Below are 10,244 nucleotides of genomic sequence, written 5' to 3' on the forward strand. Positions count from 1 at the left end.
GAAGGTGATCCCCGAGGTCCTTTTCAAACTCAAAAAGAGTGAATATCTGGAGATCCGACATGAGATCCGAAGAAGAGGTTGGGAAGTTCTTACCAACCCCATTCAACAAGTCGGAATCTTAATGGTTCAAGAGTTCTATGCCAATGCATGGATCACCAAGAACCATGATCAAAGTGTGAACCCGGACCCAAAGAATTGGCTTACAATGGTTCAGGGGAAATACTTAGATTTTAGTCCGGAAAATGTAAGGCTGGCGTTCAACTTGCCGATGATGCAAGGAGATGAACACCCTTACACTAGAAGGGTCAACTTTGATCAAAGGTTGGACCAAGTCCTCATAGACATTTGTGAAGAGGGCGCTCAATGGAAGAGAGATTCAAGAGGGAAGCCGGTTCAACTGAGAAGGCATGACCTAAAGCCCGTGGCTAGGGGATGGTTGGAGTTTATCCAACGCTCAATCATTCCTACTAGCAACCGGTCCGAAGTTACTATAGACCGGCCTATCATGATTCATAGCATCATGATTGGAGAAGAAGTAGAAGTTCATGAGGTTATAGCCCAAGAACTTTATAAGGTGGCGGACAAGTCCTCTACCTTGGCAAGGTTAGCCTTCCCTCATCTCATTTGTCACCTCTGTTATTCAGTTGGAATTGACATAGAGGGAGACATCTTCATTGATGAAGACAAGCCCATCACTAAGAAAAGGATGGAGCAAACAAGAGATCCCACTCATCATGAAATCCCTGAGATGCCTCAAGGGATGCACTTTCCTCCACAAAACTATAGGGAGCAAATCAACACCTCCCTAGGGGAATTGAGTTCCAACATGGGACAACTAAGGGTGGAGCACCAAGAACATTCCATCCTCCTCCATGAAATTAGAGAAGATCAAAGAATCATGAGAGAGGAGCAACAAAGACATGGAAGAGACATTGAGGAGCTCAAGCACTCCATAAGATCTTCAAGAGGAAGAACAAGCTGCCATCACTAAGGTGGACCCGTTCTTTAATCTCCTTGTTCTTTAATTTCCTGTTTTTTGAATTTTTCATGCTTATGTTTATCTATGTTTGTGTCTTATGATCATTAGTGTCTTAGTGTCTATGCCTTAAAGTTATGAATGTCCTATGAATCCATCACCTTTCTTGAATGAAAAATGTTCTTAATTGAAAAAGAGAAGAATTGCATGAATTTTGAATTTTATAACAGATTAATTATTTTGATGTGGTGGCAATACTTTTGATTTCTGAATGTATGCTTGAACAGTGCATATGTCTTTTGAATTTGTTGTTCATGAATGTTGGCTCTTGAAAGAATGATGAAAAAGGAGACATGCTACTGAAGATCTGAAAAATCATAAAAATGATTCTTGAAGCAAGAAAAAGCAGTGAATACAAAAAAAAATTTGACAAAAAAGAGAGAAAGAGAAAGAAAGAAAGGAAAAAGAAAAAAAAGAAAAAGAAATAATAAAGTTGTGATCCAAGGCAAAAAGAGTGTGCCTAAGAACCCTGGACACCTCTAATTGGGGACTCTAGCAAAGCTGAGTCACAATCTGAAAAGGTTTACCCAATTATGTGTCTGTGGCATGTATGTATCCGGTGGTAATACTGGAAGACAGAGTGCTTTGGGCCACGGCCAAGACTCATAAAGAAGCTATGTTCAAGAATCATCATATAACTAGGAGAATCAATAACACTATCTGGATTCTGAGTTCCTAGAGAAGCCAATCATTCTGAATTTCAAAGGATAAAGTGAGATGCCAAAACTGTTCAGAGGCAAAAAGCTAAAGCCCCGCTCATCTAATTATAGTATATTCTCTTCTTTTTATCTTATTTGATTTTCAGTTGCTTGGGGACAAGCAACAATTTAAGTTTGGTGTTGTGATGAGCGGATAATTTGTACGCTTTTTGGCATTGTTTTTAGTATGTTTTTAGTATATTTTAGTTAGTTTTTATTATATTTTTATTAGCTTTTAGTTAAAATTCACTTTTCTGGACTTTACTATGAGTTTGTGTGTTTTTCTATGATTTCACGTATTTTCTGGCTGAAATTGAGGGACCTGAGCAAAAATCGAATTCAGAGGATGAAAAGGACTGCAGATGCTGTTGGATTCTGACCTCCCTGCACTCGACGTGAATTTTTTGGAGCTACAGAAGCCCAATTGGCGCGCTCTCAACTGCGTTGGAAAGTAGACATCCTGGTCTTTCCAGCAATGTATAATAGTTCATACTTTGCTCGAGATTTGATGGCCCAAATAGGTGTTCCAAATTAGCTTAAGACTGCCCGGCGTTAAACGCCGGAACTGGCACAAGAATGGGAGTTAAACGCCCAAACTGGCACAAAAGCTGGAGTTTAACTCCAAGAGAAGTCTCTACCTGAAAATACTTCAATGCTCAGCCCAAGCACACACCAAGTGGGCCCGGAAGTGGATTTTTATGTCATTTACTCATCTTTGTAAACCCTAAGCTACTAGTTCTCTACAAATAGGACCTTTTGCTATTGTATTTTTAATCTTTTGATCAATTTAGATCTGAGGATCATCTTTGGACGTCTAATTCTTAGATTATGGGAGGCTGGCCATTCGACCATGCCTAGACCTTGTTCTTATGTATTTTCAACGGTGGAGTTTCTACACACCATAGATTAAGGTGTGGAGCTCTGCTGTACCTCGAGTATGAATGCAATCACTATTGTTCTAAGATATTCATTCGTACCTAAGAACATGATGAATGTGATGATTATGTGACGCTCATCATCATTCTCACTTATGAACGCGTGCCTGACAACCACTCCCGTTCTACACGCAAACAAGGCTTGAATGTTTATCTCTTGTATTTCTTAATCGGAATCTTCGTGGTATAAGCTAGAATTGATGGCGGCATTCAAGAGAATCCGGAAGGTCTAAACCTTGTCTGTGGTATTCTGAGTAGGATTCAAGGATTGAATGACTGTGACGAGCTTCAAACTCGCGATTGTGGGGCGTTAGTGACAGACGCAAAAGAATCACTGGATTCTATTCCGACATGATCGAGAACCGACAGCTGAATAGCCGTGCTGTGACAGAGCGCGTTGAACATTTTCACCTGAGAGGATGGGAGGTAGCCACTGACAATGGTGAAACCCTACATACAGCTTGCCATGGAAAGGAGTAAGAAGGATTTGATGAAGACAGTAGGAAGGTAGAGAGACGGAAGGGACAAAGCATCTCCATACGCTTATCTGAAATTCTCACCAATGAATTACATAAGTATCTCTATCTTTATTTTATGCTCTATTCATAAATCATTCATAACCATTTGAATCTGCCTGACTGAGATTTACAAGATGACCATAGCTTGCTTCATACCAATAATCTCCGTGGGATCGACCCTTACTCGTGTAAGGTTTATTACTTAGACGACCCAGTGCACTTGCTGGTTAGTTGTGCGAAGTTGTGATAAAGAGTTGAGATTACAATTGTGCGTACCATGTTGATGGCGCCATTGATGATCACAATTTCATGCACCAAGTTTTTGGCGCCGTTACCGGGGATTGTTTGAGTTTGGACAACTGACGGCTCATCTTGTTGCTTAGATTAGGTATTTTTCTTCAGAGTTTTTAAGAATGAATTCTAGAGTTTCATGATGATCTGTTGAAGTCTGGCTAGCTGTGAAGCCATGTCTAATCTTTTTGGACCGAGGTTTCAACTTATCATCACAAGAGCTTGTTGATTTCTATCAATTTTGCTGTTGAGAGCAATGATCTGCTGAAGCTTGGCTGGCCATTGGCCATGTCTAGTGTTTTGGACCGGAGCTTTCTTTGAAAGCTTGGCTAGCTGTGAAGCCATGTCTAATTCCTGGACCGGAGCTTTAGACTATCATTGCATGATTCCTGGAATTCTTATTAAAAATTTTGAATCTCTTTATTTTCTTTTCCACATAAATTTCGAAAAATCCAAAAAAAAATTACAAAATCATAAAAACCAAAAATATTTCTTGTTTGAGTCTAGTGTCTCATTTTAAGTTTGGTGTCAATTGCATGTTTCTATTCTTCTTGCATTTTTCGAATTCATTCATGTGTCTTCATTGATCTTCAAGTTGTTCTTAATGATTTCCTTGCTCTGATCTTTAAATTCTCTTGTCTTAAGTGTTTTGTTGTTTCTCATATGCATTCTCAATTTGTTAATGTCAGTAGTATACAAACTTTTAAGTTTGGTGTCTTGCATGCATTGTTTGTTTGATTTTAGTTGCATTTTGATTATTCCTCATCATTAAAAATTCAAAAAAAATTTATTTTGTGACTTTTTGAGTCAATAATACAGAGAATTGAACATTCAGAACATACAGCAGAGGAATTACACAGAAAAAGCTGGACGTTCAAAATGCCCAGTGAGGAAGGAAAACTGGCGTTTAAACGCCAGCCATGGTGCCTGGCTGGGAGTTTAACGCCCAAAAGGGTAGCATTTTGGGCGTTAAACGCCAGAATGGATACCATTCTGGGCGTTTAACGCCAAGATGGCACAAGTTTTCAAAATTTTTCAAAATCAAATCTTTTTCAAATCATATCTTTGCAATCATATATTTTCAAAATCAATTTCTTTCCATTTTCAAAAATACTTGCTAACAATTAATGATTTGATTCAACATTTCAAGTATGTTGCCTTTTCTGTTGAGAAAGGTTTAATGTTTGAACCATATCTTTTCTTGTTAGCCAAGTCATTAATTTCAAAAATCAAATCTTTTTAAATTGTTTTGCAATCATATCTTTTCAATCATATCTTTTTAAAACCATAACTTTTCAATCATATCTTTTTAACCACATCTTTTTCAAAATAGTTTTCAATCATATCTTTTTTATTTCTAATTTCAAAATATTTTTCAAAATCACTTTATTTCTTTCTCAATCTTAGTTTTCGAAAATCAATTACTTTTTTTTCAATTTTTTTTTAATTAATTCACTTTAATTTTCGAAAATTTCTTCCCCTCTTCTCACATCCTTCTATTTATGGACTAACACTCCTCCTCAATGCACAATTCGAACTCTATCTTTCTTGATAAGTTCGAATTCTTCTACCCCTTCCTTCTATTTTTCTTTTCATCTGACACATCAAGGAATCTCTATACTGTGACATAGAGGATTCCATATTTTCTTGTTCTCTTCTCTTTCATATGAGCAGGAGCAAAGACAAAAGCATTCTTGTTGAGGCTGACCCTGAACCTGTAAGGACCTTGAAGCGAAAACTAAGAGAAGCTAAAGCACAACTCTCTGTAGAAGACCTAACAGAAATCTTCAAACAAAAAGAAGACATGGCAACCGAAAACAACAACAATGCCAACAATGCAAGGAAGGTGCTGGGTGACTTTACTGCACATACTCCCGACTTCTATGGGAGAAGCATCTCTATCCCTACCATTGGAGCAAACAACTTTGAGCTTAAGCCTCAATTAGTTTCTCTAATGCAACAGAATTGCAAGTTTCATGGACTTCCATTGGAAGATCCTCATCAGGTTTTAACTGAATTCTTGCAAATCTGTGACACTGTCAAGACCAATGGGGTTGATCCTGAGGTCTACAGACTTATGCTATTCCCTTTTGCTATAAGAGACAGAGCTAGGATATGGTTGGACTCACAACCTAAAGAAAGCCTGAACTCTTGGGAAAAGCTAGTCAATGCCTTCTTGGCAAAGTTCTTTCCACCTCAAAAATTGAGTAAGCTTAGAGTGGAAGTCCAAACCTTCAGACAGAAGGAAGGTGAATCCCTCTATGAAGCTTGGGAAAGATACAAACAATTGATCAGAAAGTATCCTTCTGACATGCTTTCTGAATAGAGCATCATAGGTATCTTCTATGATGGTCTGTCTAAACTGTCCAAGATGTCATTGGACAGCTCTGCTGGAGGATCTCTTCATCTGAAGAAGACGCCTGTAGAAGCCCAAGAACTCATTGAAATGGTTGCAAATAACTGATGAACGGATAATTTATACGCTTTTTGGCATTGTTTTTATATAGTTTTTAGTAAGTTTAAGCTACTTTTAGGGATGTTTTCATTAGTTTTTATGTTAAATTCACATTTCTGGACTTTACTATGAGTTTGTGTGTTTTTCTGTGATTTCAGGTAAATTCTGACTGAAATTGAGGGATTTGAGCAAAACTCTGAAGAAGGCTGACAAAAGGACTGCTGATGCTGTTGGAATCTGACCTCCCTGCACTCGAAATAGATTTTCTGGAGCTACAGAACTCCAATTGGCGCGCTCTCAACGGCGTTGGAAAGTAAACATCCAGGGCTTTCCAGCAATATATAATAGTCTATACTTTATTCGAAGAATGACGACGTAACTTGGCGTTAAACGCCAAGTTCATGCTGCTGTCTGGAGTTAAACGCCAGAAAAACGTCATGATCCGGAGTTGAACGCCCAAAACACGTCATAACCTGGAGTTTGACGCCAAGAAATGCCTTAGCTCGTGGAATGATCAAGCTCAGCCCAAGCATACACCAAGTGGGCCCCAGAAGTGGATTTATGCATCAATTACTTACTCATGTAAACCCTAGTAGCTAGTCTAGTATATATAGGACATTTATCTATTGTATTAGAGATCTTTGGTCTCAGTTTTGTTTTATTCTTCATCTTAGGAGATCATTGATCACGTTTAGGGGGGCTGGCCATTCGGCCATGCCTGAACCTCTTTTACTTATGTATTTTCAACGGTGGAGTTTCTGCACACCATAGATTAAGTGTGTGGAGCTCTGCTGTACCTCAAGTATTAATGAAGTTCTATTATCTTTTATTCAAATCTCTCTTATTCTTATTCCAAGATATTCATTTGTACCCAAGAACATGATGAATGTTATGAGTCAGATTACCCTCATTATCATTCTCACTTATGAACGCGCGTGATTGACAACCACTTCCGTTCTACATGCAACAGAGCTTGAATGCGTATCTCTTAGATTCCCCAACAGAATCTTCGTGGTATAAGCTAGATAGATGGCGGCATTTATGAGGATCCGGAAAGTCTCACCTTGTCTGTGGTATTCCGAGTAGGATCCTGGGAATCCGGAAAGTCTAACCTTGTCTGTGGTATTCCGAGTAGGATTCCGGTAATGAATGACTGTGACGTGCTTCAAACTTGTAACCTGCTGGGCGTCAGTGACAGACGCAAAAGAGGGATTCTATTCCAGTAGGGGAGGGAACCAACCGGTGATTAGCCGTACTGTGACAGAGTGCGTGAGCATTAGTTTTCACTGCGAGGATGGGATGTAGCCATCAACCATGGGTGATGCCTCCAGACTGGTTAGCTGTGCGAGTGACAGCCGCATAGGATATTTCCCCGAGAGGATTGAAAGTAACCACAGTTGATGGTGAACCCCTAAACAAAGCTTGCCATGGAAAGGAGTAAGAAGGATTGAGTAGAAGCAGTAGGAGAGCAGGCGTCCTTGAGCTCTACAGCATCTCCATCCGCTTATCTGAAATTCCCACCAATGAATCTGCATAAGTATTCTATCCCTTTTATTATTCCTTTTTATTAATTATAATCACAATTCCTCTTTTTTCTGCCTAACTGAGATTTGCAAGGTGACCATAGCTTGCTTCATACCAACAATCTCTGTGGGATCGACCCTTACTCACGTAAGGTTTATTACTTGGACGACCCAGTACACTTGCTGGTTAGTTGAACGAAGTTGTGAATTTAAATAAAGACAATTTTTGAATAAATCCATACAAGTGCAAAGAATAGTGATCACAATTTCGTCCACCAAGTTTTTGGCGCCGTTGCCGGGGATTGTTCGAGTATGGACAACTGACGGTTCATCTTGTTGCTCAGATTAGGTAATTTTCTTTTCAAAAATCTTTTTCAAAAATTTTTCTTTTATTTTTCGTTTTTCAAAAAAATGTTTTTCGAAAAAATCAATAAAAATACAGAAAAATTAGAAAATCATAAAAATCAAAAATATTTTGTGTTTCTTGTTTGAGTCTTGAGTCAATTTTTAAGTTTAGTGTCAATTGCATGCTTTTAAAATTTTTCTTGCATTTTTTCAAAAATCTCATGCATTCATAGTGTTCTTCATGATCTTCAAGTTGTTCTTGACAAGTCTTCTTGTTTGATCTTGATGATTTCTTGTTTTGTGTCTTTTGTTGTTTTTCATGTGCAATTTTGCATTCATATTTTTCATGCATTAAAGATTTCTAGGTTTGGTGTCTTGCATGTTTTCTTTGCATCAAAAATTTTTCAAAATTATGTTCTTGATGTTCATCATGATCTTCAAAGTGTTCTTGGTGTTCATCATGACATTCATAGCATTCTTGCATGCATTCATTGTTTTGATCTAAAAATTTCATGCATTGAGTATTTTTGTTGTTTTTCTCTTTCATAATTCAATATTCAAAAATAAAAAAAAATCTCTTTTCCTTATTTCCCTCCAAAATTTCGAAATTTTGGGTTGACTTGGTCAAAAATTTTTAAAATTAGTTGTTTCTTACAAGTCAAGTCAAAATTTCAATTTTAAAAAAATCTTATCTTTTCAAAATCTTTTTCAAAAATCATATCTTTTTCATTTTTATAATTTTCGAAAATTTCAAAAATTATTTTTCAAAATATTTTCAAAAATCTTTTTCTTATCTTTTTATCAAATTTTCGAAAATTAGCTAACAATTAATGTGATTGGTTCAAAAATTTGAAGTTTGTTACTTTCTTGTTAAGAAAGGTTCAATCCTTAAGTTTTAGAATCTTATCTTGTAGTTTCTTGTTAGTTAAGTATTTTTTTTTAAAAATTAAATCTTTTTCAAAACATCTTTTTATTAAAACTTTTTTTATCTTATCTTTTTATCTTTTATCTTATCTTTTTCAAAAAAATTTTATCTTTTTCAAAATTTGATTTCAAAATATCTTATTTAACTTCTTATCTTCTTATCTTTTTCAAAATTTGATTTCAAATCTTTTTCAATCAACTAACTAACTTTTTGTTTGCTTCTTATCTTTTTCAAAACCACCTAACTACTTTTCCCTCTCTAATTTTTCGAAAATTCTCCCTCTCTTTTTCAAAAATTTCTTTTTGTTTTAAATTTTAATTTCAATTATATTTTATCTCTAATTTTCGAAAATCACTAACTCTTTTTCAAAAATTAATTTCGAATTTCTCTTCTCTTCTTATTCTATTTAATTATTTAATTACTAACACTTCTCTTCACCTTTCTTCATCCAAAAATCCGAATCCTTCCCTCTTCTTCCTTATACCCCTATCTTCTTCTACTAACATAAAGGAATCTCTATACTGTGACATAGAGGATTCCTCTTTCTTTTCTTGTTTTCTTCTCTTTCATATGAGCAGGAACAGGGAAAAAGGCACTCTTGTTGAAATTGATCCAGAAAGGACTCTAAAGAGAAAATTAAGAGAAGCTAAATTACAACAATCCAGAAACAACCTTTCAGAAATTTTCGAACAAGAGAAGGACATGGCAGCCGAAAATAATAATAATAATGCAAGGAGAATGCTTGGTGACTTCACAAAGCCAACATCCAAGTTTGATGGAAGAAGCATCTCCATTCCTGCCATTGGAGCCAATAACTTTGAGCTTAAGCCTCAACTAGTTGCCTTGATGCAACAAAACTGCAAGTTTTATGGACTTCCATTTGAAGATCCTTATCAGTTTTTAACTGAGTTCTTGCAGGTCTGTGATACTGTAAAGACAAATGGAGTTAATCCTGAAGTCTACAGACTCATGCTTTTCCCTTTTGCTGTAAGAGACAGAGCTAGAATATGGTTGGATTCACAACCTAAGGATAGCCTGGACTCCTGGGATAAGCTGGTCACTGCATTCTTAGATAAGTTCTTTCCTCCTCAAAAGCTGAGCAAGCTGAGAGTGGATGTTCAAACCTTCAAACAAAAAGATGGTGAATCCCTCTATGAAGCTTGGGAGAGATACAAGCAGTTGACCAAAAGATGTCCATCTGACATGTTTTCAGAATGGACCCTATTAGATATATTCTATTATGGTCTCTCTGAATTTTCGAAAATGTCACTGGACCATTCTGCAGGTGGATCTATTCACCTGAAGAAAACGCCTGAAGAGGCTCAAGAACTCATTGACATGGTTGCAAACAACCAGTTCATGTATACCTCTGAGAGGAATTCCGTGAATAATGGGATACCTCAGAAGAAAGGAGTTCTTGAAATTGATGCTCTGAATGCCATATTGGCTCAGAACAAAATGTTGACTCAACAGGTCAACATAATCTCTCAAAATCTGAATGGATTGCAACATGCATCC

The 10,244-nt window shown here is 36.8% G+C and overlaps 1 non-coding gene across 1 annotated transcript; it reads right to left on the reverse strand.

The window, feature by feature from the left end:
* Positions 1-9,827: 9,827 nt before the first annotated feature.
* On the reverse strand, positions 9,828-9,931 carry LOC112799171 (small nucleolar RNA R71). Its single transcript, XR_003200749.1, has one exon. It is a non-coding gene; the product is annotated as a small nucleolar RNA R71 (small nucleolar RNA).
* Positions 9,932-10,244: the final 313 nt, after the last annotated feature.

This window comes from Arachis hypogaea, chromosome 4 (assembly GCF_003086295.3).
Source record: "Arachis hypogaea cultivar Tifrunner chromosome 4, arahy.Tifrunner.gnm2.J5K5, whole genome shotgun sequence".
In the NCBI taxonomy this organism is placed as follows: domain Eukaryota; kingdom Viridiplantae; phylum Streptophyta; class Magnoliopsida; order Fabales; family Fabaceae; genus Arachis; species Arachis hypogaea.